We start from the raw sequence: 14196 nt of genomic DNA, 5'->3' as shown, positions 1-14196 counted from the left end.
GGCTCTGGGTTCATGCTGGCACACAGACCGTGTGCTGTGAGTATTAGGTTACAAATTGTCATACAGTTTTGGTGAAGGCCACGCATATTACAGACGTCTGTGTTACATTATTATCCCTCCAGATCCTATAGGCATTCTTCAGTGCTCCTTTGGGGCATCATCTGTGCTGCTAGTTCCCATAACAACTTGTGAATTCATCATTCCAAAGGAAAAAAAAAAAAAAATCAGCCCAAATTCTCTTGTCTTTTGTCAGCTACTGAAGCATTTGGATCCCTGGCAGCCTGCCGCTCCTTTTCTCCTCCTCTTTTTCTTGTTTTTCATGAAAAGAAATCCAGACATATACTTAGAAGGGTCATTACAATTATTTATAAAGGAAAAAGAGTACTACCTATGCAACAGTATTGATGCTGGGCCTTGGTAAACATTTAAAATCGAAACACTGGTAGATTAAAAGATTTTTATGTATCGGGTGCTGATTTAGTTGATGTATTAGTCTCTTTAGCATCTCTCTGACAGGTCTATTTAGAGCTTCCTTTACGTCTGGCCTTCCTCAGGCAATGACACTCATTACTCTCTGCCTGTCAGTCAAAAGGAGTTATAATAGAGCTTAAATGGGTCTCCTGACACGGTGCCCTTGTACCCGTAAGGGAGTGATAAATACAAGGCAGCTCTCCTACCTGCCAGTGCCCTGCAAGGGGCAGGCAGCAGCCACAGGAACCAGTCCTGGAGCCTGCCTGGAGCAGAGGGGGGCTTCCCTGGGTGCTGGGGGTACTGGGGAGGAACTGGAGGCTTTTCAGAGGTTTTGGAGCAAGCTGATCTGGTCAGAGGTGTTCCTGCCCATGGAGGTCAGAGCCAGATGTTCTGTAAGGTCTCTTCCAACCCAAGCTGTTCTGGGAAGACTGATCTTCTCCTAAACACCAAGACAAGGAAAATCACCATTGTGATAAACTAAAATGGGTATGTTGAGAGTGTGGAGCTGAAAAGCAGTAATTGAGCACGGGAGGATCAGATTGACACAGGGCAGGGTAGACAGAGAGAGGTTTTTAGTGTGTGAAACACTCCAGCATCCTCAGGGCAAATGTCACTTTTGTAAGTGAGCATTTATGAACCATCAACGTGGAATAAATATATTTGTTTAACTATTTAGAGATTAATGCAAGTTAATTTCCGCTCCTGTTTACTTTCATAAAGGTTTCTTTGCCCAGCTCTTTATCAGGCTGCAGTGTCTGGACCCAGACAGGTGTTGAATATGAGCTCCCCTGAGTCTGCCTGCTTCCCACAGGAGGAGGCTGGGTGAGGACTGGACACCCACTTTGCCCAGCCTCCCCTGGGACCAGGTAGTTAAAGGCTGGGGTTTCCAGAGCTCCCTTCCTCCAGGTATTTTAGTTTCTTGTTCAGGCCTTCAGGGAAAATGAAGGAAAGGAAAGGGGAGGACTTTGCAGAAGGTTATCTGCACCACTCGTATCACAAGATCAAGGCAAAACCAGAAATACCTGAAGCTCCTCAGGATGGCTCTTACCGTCCTTTGTGAGGGTTTCCTTCCAGGTCCTTCCAGGACAGGGAGCTGCTCCTCCAGCTCTGGTGTCCCTTCTGGGTCACAGCATCCCCTCTCCCCGACCCCAAGCCCCTCTGCCCTCCTGCCTGCTCTGGCAGTGTGCCCCTTTGTGTGCTCCCAGCCTACATGTCTCCATTTTCTAAAGACTAAAATTAACACATCGGGTTTTGTTTCTGTTTTTATCCCTTTTTTACCACCTGCAGAGAAGCCAAAAGGCACTGGTTTTACCTGTATTGTCACCATCATGTCCTGCACTGCTACTTAAGGGTCCTCCTGTTCCAGGTGCACCCCCATTTGCAGCTGCTTTTCTACTTGTTTCAAGAAACAATGTGCAAAAACGTGGTGAAAACCGCTGTAAGTTTAGACATGCAGATGCTTAGTAACATCATAGGTGACTTTGAAGCTATAGATAGACAAATTCTGTAAGTGTCGACACCCAAGTAATAGGACTTATGTCATGCTCTTAGTCACATCTCCGCATCTGCGCTTGCGCAGCCAGGCTGCTACAGAATACGGAGGTTAGGGACAAAATCTGAGCTCTGGGCAGCTGATGATTCTGCTAAATTAGTGGCCATGCTAGACTTTAATGCAATGGTCAGTCTGAAGGGTTAAAGACTTAGCAGGGAAAAAGCCTGACAACCATGTAACAGCGCAGCTGGCGGTCACTGGCGGTCCTCTCCCTGACCAGCCCCGGGTTTGGTGCTTTTAAGGACAATGAACTGTGGCTCGGGAGGAGAACTATTCCCATCTGAATTGGATTATCTGACGATTTAAGTGCAATTGCATGAAGAGAACATTAAGATATTATAGGTAATAGGTCAGCCTTGTCTGATATCACATAGCGCTAGCTTTGGTCTCTTGGCTTGCTCCACCCTGTTCACTGGCCATGCAGGAACACAGCGAGGCAGAAGTCCTGTAAAACTTGCAAAAACTTAATAATAAAAAAGAAAAAGAAAAAATAAAAAAGGAAAAATAAAATTAAAAAAAAAAAAAGGTACCTCTTCATCTGAATAAAACCCTGCTCATACACACAATGGAACAAATTAAGCTTGTAGAGCCAGCTGTAATTTTGGCATTTCTCAACTTTGCAAATAAACATTCTTTAATTAAAGCTTGTCTCTCGCTTCCGATGATTTTAAGAAAAAGCAAACAGAAGCAGCGCTGCAGGAGCGGGAACCTGCCCTTTCCTGCTCGCACTAACTGGTTGCACCAGCAGGTCCCCTCCGCGTGAGCTGGTCTTTCTGGGAGCAGTTTACAGGGGAACGCAGGTCAGAGTTGCTAATTAGCTTAAACAGCTCATTCCCAGCACACTGGTTAAAAAAAATAAAAATAAAAAAATCAGGACTCCTTTTGGAGAGGTGGTCCAGCAGGGAGGGTAGCACAACCTGTGACAAGCAGGATGTGTCTGGCTGGGGAGATTTGCCATACTGAGTCAGTCCTGGGTTCAGTTCCCAGCTGTCCTTATGCAACTTCTCCACTATCTTATTTGTACGAGTTTCGAGTTTTGAATTATATTTGCCTGGCTCTTAAGATCAATAGGAGCCATTGCTCCAGCTTATAAACACCAGAAACCATGGCATTGTCATGGGTCACTAAAATAACAGGGACTCGAGGACTGTAGGAGTGCTCCCACAGCCCAGCACGTTCCTTTCCCAAGGGGCTGCTGCGATTCTGGGGAGCAGGGCAGGGGCACCACAACCAGGCATGGGGGCTGCGGAGGGATTTGGAGCCCAGTGTTCAGTGCACGGCAGGGACCAGAGACTTGAGCCCCAAGTAAGTGCAGATGACGATTTTCAGGTGTGTGTAACTTGGCGCAGCAGAGTGAATGTTCATGGGAGCTGTAAAGATCTCCTTCCCGAGTGCAGGACTTGTGCCATGACAAATTTCCAGTTGGAGGGGGGAAAGCTAAGAGGGCTCTTTAGAGAAGCGGTTGGACAGCACAATTATTTTTACATGGAGTAAGGCATTTTATTTTTCATTTGCTTTTTGACACTGCTGCTGAAATTATTATTCCAGTAGGACAGAGTTGATCCGTACTAATTTAAGTGTCTAAAGTAAAGTTACAAATGAGCTGTGTTTCCATGAGTAAGATTTGCAGTCATCGTTGCAAGGTTTATTTCATGGCAGTGAAATCATTACCAGTAAGCAACTGGTGTACTTTCAAAACAATGACTGTTTAATGATGATAATGAAATAAAAAGGAGTTTCTCTAGCAGCCAGCGTAGCTGAGTTCAGCACACTAAAAGTTTTGCATTTATTTACATGCTGCAAGTGAAACCTGTTGTTACGAGAATAAAACAGTAAGAGTGGACTTTAAAGAGTCTCTCCACTCTCATTTGTTTGATTTATGCAACCAGTTTCCAGTGACTGGACTGGCTCTGATGGGCTGCACCTCTGTAAACCTGCCACAGTTGACTGTGATGTTTTCCTGACTGTTTTTTTCCATTTAAATCAACAGCTTTAACCCCAGTCTTACCCCCTCGGCTCTAATTTAGTCTTGAGGATTGCCTGTGGGAAATTTCAATTTTAGGTTTTCAAAGGTTACCCAAAGTATCAAGTTATTGGATTATATTCAGTGGGCGGATTTGGGGGTAGCGGGGAAGAAGTGTGATCAATATTTGCATCCTCTGGAGCTTTGTGAAGAAACTCTCCCAGGGAATCATTTAGCCTCTGATTTTGCAAAGTGTTTGGCACGGCTCAGCACTGGCTGGAAGTGCTCAGCATCTCGTGGATCGCGGCGCTGGATGTGAACTTGGCTCTTTCTCTCTTTTATACGGCATTTTCAATGCTGTATATAACAAAACTGGGCTTCGGCCAGGATTTGTGACTTGGGATAGGGCTACTCCCAGTGCGAGCCAAACATCCCAGACATTACTGTGTTCACGTGCTTTGTTTTTCCTGAAGAATTGCGTATCTCGTCGTTCTTCTCCTGTTACCAACTGGCTTAGCTCAGAGAGGCTCTTCATGGCTCCCAGAGGTTGACTTTGGGGTTGTCGTTAGCTCGAGATGTTATTGGCAGTGGGTTACAGGAGCTGCCGCCAAGAAACATGTTTAGGCATTTGGATTGCTCTTGTAAATTTTAATTAATCACTTTGCTGCTGTATAAGGCAGCACTGTAACACATACTTAATGCTCAAGTATTCAATTTCTTACAGTAACATTGCACTGCGGGTTAAAAAATAAAGCTGTGGGGTAACAAATGTCTGCATTCATGGCAGCTTTACTTGTAAAGAGTCTTTGGAAGTGCTGCCGGTGCCTGGAGGAGCCGTGGTGCTGGGTGCGGGGGGATGCACCCGGCTGCTGGACCTCGGTTAGCGGGGTGGTGGCGGGGCCTCCAAGCAGACCTCCCTCCGCCGGTCCCTCGGGGATGCTGTCATCTCCTGGCACTCCGCAGACAGCTAAAATTACCCGCTCAGCTGTGTGCAATAGTGCTCTGGCTGCTAACGAGAAGCGTGTGGCTGGGGGGGGGGTTAGAGGGTCCAAACTTCTCAGGCGCTGCGCGATGCATTTGGTCTTTGGGCATTTGCTTTTATGGGAGGCTGAGCGTAAGCCCTTAAAAGCAGCAAGTGTCAGGCAGAAATGAGAGCCGGTGTTGTTTTGCTTCTTCGGCCACCCCCGGCATGTCCCAGAATAGCCAGGCATGACCCGTGCTGTAAATCTAAGCCAGACCTGAGCCGGTGCTGCCCCCTCTGACCTGACCCCGTCCCCTGGCTGCTGCACCAGCCGCGGGGAAAGCTGCGCCTTGGCCGTGGCATGGCACTGGCTGGCTGGCTGGATGCATGGCCCCAAATCTGCGAGCAGCCACAGTGAATGTGTGCAACAGTTCCTACAAACAGCTCTGCAGGCACATGTGCAGATGCTTCAGATGTGAACATCCGGGATTTTGGAGTGGGATGCCTGGGCATTCCTTACACACAGGCACCTTTTTTTTTTTATTTTTCTTTTTTTTTCTTTTTTTTTTTCTTTTTTTTTTTCTTTTTTTTTTTCTTTTTCTTTTTCTTTCTTTTTTTTTTTTTCTCGGTAAAGACATCTGTCTAAAGCCCATGTGCCTTTTGAATGATGCTGAAACATTGGTAAGAGGAGTTGGGTGGTGTAGAGGATTCCTGGTGCTTTTGCTTTACATAAAGACAAATTTTACAACAAAAAAGGCTTTATGTTCCCAAGTTTGTTAACGCAGCACTTTGCATCAACAATAAATGCAGCAAGTAAATCACAAAAGAGAATGAAATTATTTGGCACTGACATTAATACTTCATACAGCTCTATGGGGTGGTGTAGGACCTTATAGTATAGCAGTAAAGTTGCTAAGCTGCTGCAAGCTGTGTCCCTGGAGAAAGGGGAGAAAAATCCCAAACAGCAGGATAGAGGATATGAACATAATGTCTTTAGGTTTTGTTTGCTGTCGTTGATGACATACATGATGTTCTCGCTAGAAGAGGGATTTGCTGTAGAAGTGAACATGAATGAAGAAATCAGGAGGATTTAAAAACTAAAGGAGTATGCCGGGGATTGGAGTTGCTACAATGCAGACGTGGGAGCAGGAGGAGGCATGCTAGATCGGGTTCGCTCCTTGTCCCAGGAGGCAGTGCTCAGCAAAGCATCACAGAGTGTTTTCCAGGGCTCTGCCCAGCTTCGTGGTGAATGCGCTAATGGGTCTTCCACCACCTTCCTCAGGAGGTGTTCCAGTCCCCACGGTGTCTGTTCTCTCTGGTAGCATGTTTTTGCAGTACTCAGGCTAAGCTCTTCTTTCCATAACCTACTCCATTGGCAAAGTGCCCCTTCTAGATAATTTCTTTCCGATCTGGTGTTTACACCCATCAATTATTTGCAGACTTTTATTCCCTCCCACCTTATTTATTTATTTATTTACACTTAACTGAAATGTAGATTTGTCTTCTTTAGCCTCACTGAAGGCATCAGTGTTCCAGTCACCGTGTTGCTTATTCACAGAATCACGGAATCATCTAGGTTGGAAGAGACCTCCATGATCACGGAGTCCAACCTCTGACCTAACAGTAACAAGTCCTCCACTAAACCATGTCACTAAATACCTGGACAAGCAGTAGTTTGACTGCATTTTGCAGCCTGCATCCCTCATCCAAAATAGGCTTCTGGACCAAACTGGATTTTTTTTGTGTTAAAACCCTGTGCAAAGGATGCTGTGGAAATGCATCACCCTGAGACATTTGGCGAAAGGGATAAACACTTGTGCAAAGGGATGAAGGGGATAATTTTGCTGTTGCCTTGTTTTTGATGTTCTGTTCTGCAATACCGGAGCAGCTAGGTGGTAGCCCAAGACCCAGAAAGACATATTGAATATATACATATATATTTAAAAAAAAAAACAAAAAAAAACAACAACAACAACAGAATAATAACAGAATAATAGGCTCATTACAGAGCCTACCACCAGCACCAGAGGAATTGCAACAATTGTGATTTCCTGAGATTTTCCCCTGCTCTTGTTTCTGCAGTGGCTATTATCACTGCTCTTTCACTATTATTTTTTTGCCTACTTCTGCATGGGAGTTTTCTGGGGAAATCAACAGAGGCTCAGCACATCAGCTGCCTTCCAGGGGTGCAAAACGTTATAAGGGCTGACTCTTGTAGCATGACAAGGCTGTGAAATGTGTGTTGTTATCTATTTTTTTTCTTAAATCAAAAACCAGACTTTGCAGCCAGCCTCATTACTCACACGCTGTCCTTATGGGACCGTGCAGCCTCGCCTGCGTGGTGCTGCTGTAGCTGCCTGCTCCCGACCACGTCCCCGAGCCTGGCACTCCAACCTATTGATTGACATCTCCGTCTCCAGCTCTGATCTCATGTCTTGACCATCTGCTTCTTCTGGTGGTCTCCGGAGGGTCTGCCAATCAGCAAAGCAGGCTCAAAATGCACAGGCAAATGGGTTAGATTATTTTTGGACCTTCCTTGCAGCCATCTGTTTGGGAGGGAGCCATGAGCTTGTCTTACCCAGCTGGGTTAAGGTGCTGTGGCAGCCTGCAAGGGAGGAGGAAGCAAACAGGATAAAGAAAATTACCCTCTTCTTAAGGAGCTGAATCAGCTGCGAGACGGCACTGAGCTCTCAGCCAGCAACTGGCACCGGCAGCGAGATATTGGGACAGCTCCCGGCTCCCGGCCCCGTCGGAGCTGGCTGCGGCGTTCGCATGACACCAGGCAAGGCAGCAAGTTTGGTTCGACTTCGAAGCTGACTCCTGTTGCCCGTGACAACCTGGGTCTGAGTCTATTTTACATGCACACACATCCACACATGCATATGTTGCTATAACAACCAGCCAGGACTTTTAAAAAATGTTGGACTCTGTTTTCCAGGTTGCAAAGCACCGAAGTTTCACTGCAATCCAGGAGGCAAACAGCTGCCTTCGGGTTTATTTATTTATTTAATCTTCCTGAAAAAAAAAAAAAAAAAAAGCTCTAAATCAAGTGTGCTAGGCAAAATGTCTGGGTTAATGATATAAAGAGTCTGTAATGCCTCACTAGGAAAAGAGAGGCACACGAGGCTCTGTCTGCTGCTCTGGTGTTTGAAAGAGCCCAGCCAGCCCTGACGTGGCGTGGTGGTAAGGGATCAAAAAACCTGCTGGCTTGGGTGTCCCCAGAGCATCGAAGTTATTTAACGCCACTGGTAAAGCCACTGGTGTCACAGGCAGCAGTAAATCACAGATGAAGATTTTGACCTGCAGCCTCTAACCCAAACTAATGCAGTCAGACACTGCTGAGAGCCGGGGATGTGAGCAGCAAAACCCCATATTGGCCTTGGGAAGCCCTTCCCTGCAGATGTAGGCTCTAGCTGAGGTACTTGTGATAGCTAGTCAGCGGCGTTTGTCCCCTGTAGCAGGCTGAATACTACTAGTGCTCTCTATTTTCCCCTTTTTCTCTGAGTGATACCCTCAGCAGTGTTGTTGTCCAAAAAAAGAGGGGGTTTCTCCCAGGGAAAGGGGAAAGCAGGAGAAGCACAGCAATCCGCGTGTGTTCTGCAAGACGTGCACGTGTGCGATGGTCCTTGTGTGCTGCTCTTCGGCTGGCCTGTGTTTGAAAGCCTTGCCTATAAAACCAGCCCCGAGGAGGGGAGGGAGCTCTGCTTTCCCCTTGTAGGCAGCGCTCGGTCTTCCTGTGCACTTCGTGACCCAGCCTGCTGCTGGGACCGCATCCTGCCCTGCAGGGGTGCTGGCACTCTTCACCACCACCCCTGCACATCAGGATCTTCTAGGAAGTCCTGTCACTCCTAAAAGTGCCCTGCATTTCTTCATGTTTAGATTTAGTGGGCACAGCTTATGTTGGATTGTCGTGTTCCAAGTTCAAGCCCATGATGTAAGGGAAGCCTTACATCCTTGTGATCCTGCGATTGCCTCAGTGCACACACCTGTGTCTAGGATACCCTAGATCTTTTTTTTCCACCCAGATGCTGTGTTGAGGGAATGGAGGAAGAAAAAAAAATCCTTTGACTATTTTTGGTGGATTTCTAGAAATGCAATAGTCCAAAACCCAGCTGTGACTGGATAACTGGAGGTATGGCAGTCCCAGACAAGTAGAGGTGTGGGCACTATGGGTCTGTGCAGTCCGAAAGCACAATGCAAGCTGGATCCATCAAGGTGCTGGACGCCTTGTGGAGGTGCTGCGGCATGGGTATGCCAGTGATGCTGTGCTGAGCATCTTGGACGGAGTGTAGGAACGTGGTGCACATGTTCAAATCAAGTGGCTGGTTTATAGCTCCTGATACCTACCATGGGTTTTGATTATTGTGAGGGATATTCAGTTTTGTCAGCCCTTCTGGTAGGTTTGTGTTGCAAAAAGGGGTCTGTAGACATGGACTGGGATGTTGGCAGTTGTTTCGTTGTATTCTGTAGGTGATGGCAATCAGTGATGATTGCATACATGATCACAGACCAGGCGGTAACTGGAGATCCGTGGGGAATCTTTTGCCCCTATTTAGAGATGGGGTTCCAGCAAGGTCAGAATTTGATGTAACCGTGCCCTGTTCCAGTAACTGGTTTTACTTTCCACTCTGCTCCTTTCCCTCTCACGGCTGACTGGAGGCCTCAGCCCCTAACAGAAAATGAGGAGCTTTTTATCCAGAGTTCACCAGCCTGAATCCAACCCAAAACACAAACTGCACCAATCTTGTGGATGGGGTTGGCCCATATCATCAGAAACCATCGTATTTTGCTCAAAGTGGTGGATACCAAGGAAAATCCTTGGGCTGAGCTGGCTTTGCAGGTGGACCTGCCTTTGAGACCCGGCTATGTGATACCCAGGTTGTGTGAGGTTGGTCCTGCTCAGCACACTGATAGCTCTTTGCCAGGCCTGGTATTAAATCCGTACACCTCTGCTTTCTAAACTCAGCTTTGACATACAGCTTCTTCTCCAAGGTACGAATTAGCTCATTAAACACTTTGCATAAGATACCCGGGCACTGGCACTGAGGGAGAGGAAATCAAACCTGCTCACGCTTTGTTCACCTGCATTCAGTGTCAGGAAACCTGCCTGAAATGATTCATCCCCAGCCGCAGGCCCCGGAGCCGTGGTTTGACTTCTCTAGAGCTGCTCCACGGCCGGGGACAGGCTGCTGAGCTGAAAGGAAGCTTTTTAGCTGCAAAAATTGTGCAAGCCAGCATGTGCTATTTCTGGAGCGGGCTGTAATGTATGCGTCTAGCCTGGCTCTCTTCAGCAACGGCCAAATGTTTTTCAAGCAGTAAAGAAGGTAAAATAGAGCAACACTGTACCAGAGCCAGATTTTCCGTGCGTTCCCTGAGCAATGCCTGCAGGGACCCACACGTGCACTCATGGACATGCAATTAAGTGCATCGATCACCAGCGGGATGGAGCGGGTACCCGTAACCTCACCAGGGCTGCAAGCTCAGTACAAGCGTGGGTTGAACTGGCTCATTAGGGTGCTGGAAACAATTGGGGCAATGTTAGGTTGTTTCTTTGCCTGGCCTACACATTGCTGCTCCTTGGGAGGGTGAATCTGCCAGGATAGCAGTGCGTGGGCATGGCCCTACAGCCTTTGGGTCTGGGGGAGGCTGACCTGGGGCTGAGTGGTGCAGGGAGCAGTGAGCCCACGGCATGCTTCCTGATGCTGGTATCAAGCACATATCACGGTATCACTGTCCTTTGGGGCAGAGGGACAGTTGCAGGGGACTTTTTGTGGGCAGTGCCACCCTCCTTCCCATCTGAGTGGCCTCTGACACCTGGGTCAGGCAGGTTCTGCTGAGCAGGGGCACTCATCCCTGTAGGGTTGCACCTCCCAGGTGAAGGTGCGCTGGAGGATGGGGCAGTGCACCCTGTCCTCACCCTGCTGCTCCTGGGGACCTCAAGATCCTCATTTGCTTCATCAGATTTACTATGCAATTCCTGCACTTCTGGGGGGTGAGAAAGGGCTGAAACAAAGCAGGGCAGGGAAGAGATGGAGAGATGGACCTGTCTCCTTCCCCTGGAAGATGACTGCACTGTCCCCCTTGCTGGATGCCACTGCTCACAGCACGGAAAAAAGGAAGAAGGAAAGAAAACAGCTGCACAGGGGCTTAAGAAGGGGTATAAATAATGCAGGATGGGGTCTTTTGACAGGCTCTGATTGCACTGGAGCCTGGCAGGGGAGCATCATGGGGAGAGGGGCAGAGATGTCTCCTAGTTTCCCTTCAGGAAGCTGACCGGGATACGGGGCTCTGTAGTATCACTGAGTGCCCATGGGCACGGTGGCACAGCCACCTCTGTGTTCCCTAGCGTGGAGCTTGGGGTGTGTGTGTCAAGAGAGAGCACAGGGGGGGTGTCCTGGTTCAGTGGGGGCAAGCACAGAGCAGGATGGAAACAGACCTGGGCCTTCAAGGTCCCTGTGAAACCTTAGGTAAATTCAGGTTTAAGAAAGGGACAGCAAAGTCCCTAAACAGAACTTAGAAAAAAAAAAAAAAAAAAAAAAAAAAAAAAGGATAAAAAGGATGTTTGTTTATAGCACGTGCTTTGGGAACTAATTGATCCATGCTCGTGGTGTTGTGTAAAATCAACATTTACTCACCACCTCTATGGGTTCTTAAACTGTTTTTGTAGCAATTTTGCATGCAAGGGTAACTTGCTGAATTTGAACAATTTTGTTTTGCAAGACAGCGGCAAGATGAAGATATATATTTTTTTCCTCTCTCTCTCTTTTTTTTTTTTTTTTTTCTTTGTCTGGCATTATTAAGTAGGGTGTTTTTGTTTCACCAGTGCCTTTAGCTTTTTGGTCACAATAATATAATGTATTCTGACTGTCCATATTCAGCCCTGTCCTGCCATGGCATCTGTGTGTGCTTTTGCAACAGCATTGTACAGAGTTTTCTGTGCATCTGCATGCGTGTGCCAACACGTTTTCAGGAGAAGCCACTAATAAGGATGCAGATTTAAAATTATTTAATCTAATTGCTGGCAGCAGAAGGCATGGTGAGGAAGATGTTATGAAGAATTGCTGGATGGGCTAACAGCGTTAGCTCCATTAAATCCTCAGAGTCTTTGGATATTTCCTCCTGCACAACAAGAAAAATGAATTTAATCAGACAGTAGGGCTAAGTTATTCTTTAGGCCTGTAATAAGAGATAAAGAAAAATAAGAGTATCTAAAGAGCAATAAGATTAACTTATTCTTTAGTTCTGTTTTAAGCCAAAACTCAGTTTAGTGATTATATATTTTTTTCCTGAGCATCCACCCATAACCTGCTGTGATTTTTGGATTTCTATTCAGGCTTAGCCCTATTGGCCCTGGGGTTAGAGGGCAACCAGGGTTCCTGACCATGCCGAGAGCCACTTGCCCTGTCACATGGCTGTGGGTCTGTGCCCACCTGCGTGGTCCAGCTCTGATGGGGTCAGGATGGGGTCTGGTTCCCATTCGGGGTCTTTGGTTTCAGAAGAGCTGCAAAGTCCATCACCAGCTGGCCCCCTGCGCCTTCTCTTTGTACGTTTGGAAATGACTAGTTTCGTGTGTAAAAAAAAAATAAAAAAATCCCTGCAGTGGTATTCTTCAAAAACTATTTCAGATGAAACATTTATGAGCCTGGCTGCACAAGCAGCAGCTCTGCTCTGACCGTGAAGGGCAATGGTGAGCAAGCGAGGAGGGGGTCAGCCTGCTTCGCTGCAGCCCCACTTGGAAATGTGCATCTCCAGAGAAGTTCTTTTGAGGAGAACAAAACGAGGGGCAGCAAAATGAAAAATGTCACCAAAGAGGAGTCCAAAATGGTGACAGAAGGGTTGGAGGAAAGGAGCAAAAGGGCGAGTAGGGAAAAGCCCTGATGTCTCTGTGGGAACAAGTAGAATACCATATAGGTTGCTGTCATAGTTGGAGTGGATGTGTGGCCTGTGGCATGAATGTTTTATTTCAGATCACCACGTTACATCAAGGTCTCCTGTGTTTCTCCCCAGGCTCCCTCTTCCAGGTCACCGCAGGAACACCTGAGCCTCCCCGAAGCTTCGGAGATGAACCTGTAGCAGCTGGCCAGCAGGTAGGAGGCTCAGCCATGGCTTCGGTGCCCACTTCTGTGGTTCGGAAAGCATGGAGAGACCTCAGGGTCTGCAGCCATGTGCTGCAGGGCCCATCGCTGTGGTGTTTGGGGGTTTCAGCTGTCTGCAGGGCTTTCTGCTGGTTTTATGCCCCTTTGATCTGATGCGCTTGCTGGAATTTGTAATTGCAAGAGGAGATGTCCAGTGACTGATCATTCAAAAGGGTGTTCTGAGTGGCAAGGACTGATCCATGCTTTCAGTCCCTTTTTATGTATTTATTTCTGTTTACTGTGTGTCATTGGTCTTGCTTGGAGCTGCCCAGCCAGCCAAAACACCCTGTGCTCCTGTACGGGTGCTTGCTGGAACTGCCTGATCCCAGGAGATGCAGAGGTCACCTCTCCTGCTCCCTGCTGCTGTGGTTTTCTTTCTGGCTCTTTAACCATCAACTTCCTAATATAAAATATTTAGAAGTAGAGGCTGCTTTTTTTTTTTTTTTTTTTTTTTTTGTGCCTTTTTTTTTTTTGGTGCCTCATGGAGCTCTTACAAAACCCTCCAGGAGATGCTAAGCTGCTGGCATAGACACTGACCATCAGCATGTTCATGGTGGCACAACGCAGGGCTTGGGCATGTGTACTGCAAGGGTGTTAAGGCACTGCTGAGAGTCACTGGGCTGATGTGAGAGGGATGGACACAGCAAGAGGAGAATGGTGGGAGGATGCTGTCATGTGGCATAGCCACATCTTTGGTCCCAATGGCCAACACTAATATAAGGGGACAGATTTTGCCCCTCTGGGAGCAGCAGGTAGCCTCACTCCAGTGAGAGCTCAGAGCTCCTCCATCAGAAAAATACTTCTTGCTCCACAGCCGTTATAGCTCATTATCTCACTGACCTTTAATTTTGCAAGTGTTTTCTTCAACTTGGTCCAGCTTCTGACCTCTATTCCTAGAGGCAGCAGGATAATATATTCATCTGCTGTGCTGTCTAGCCACTTTGCATCCCTCCCTCCACCCCTCTGTCTCTGGTCTTTTTGGCAATCTGTCATTTTTTACTTTTGGTATGGGTCCAGGAGCTGAGTAAAAAGTACTTGGGCAGCTGGAGCGAGAAACAATGGGTTTTAAATATGGTTTAACGTGTTTGTAAACAAGTGCACTTTATCAGGGTTC

The 14196-nt window shown here is 47.2% G+C and overlaps 1 protein-coding gene across 5 annotated transcripts in view; it reads left to right on the top strand.

The window, feature by feature from the left end:
* HIVEP3 (HIVEP zinc finger 3) overlaps nt 1-14196 on the top strand; it is a 257490-nt gene that overhangs the window by 108075 nt on the left and 135219 nt on the right. For 4 of the 5 annotated variants that reach the window (XM_032202102.1, XM_032202105.1, XM_032202103.1 and 1 more), the window contains one exon: nt 12955-13034. The exons of the other annotated variant lie outside the window; for it this stretch is intronic. The gene's annotated coding sequence lies outside the window, so the exon portion shown is untranslated. The remainder of the gene's footprint in view (nt 1-12954; nt 13035-14196) is intronic. 5 annotated transcript variants of the gene reach the window in all.

Source organism: Aythya fuligula, chromosome 23 (assembly GCF_009819795.1).
Source record: "Aythya fuligula isolate bAytFul2 chromosome 23, bAytFul2.pri, whole genome shotgun sequence".
NCBI lineage: Eukaryota > Metazoa > Chordata > Aves > Anseriformes > Anatidae > Aythya > Aythya fuligula.
The sequence above is the reverse complement of the archived record's forward strand: the minus strand, read 5'-3'. Positions and strand labels throughout refer to the sequence as shown.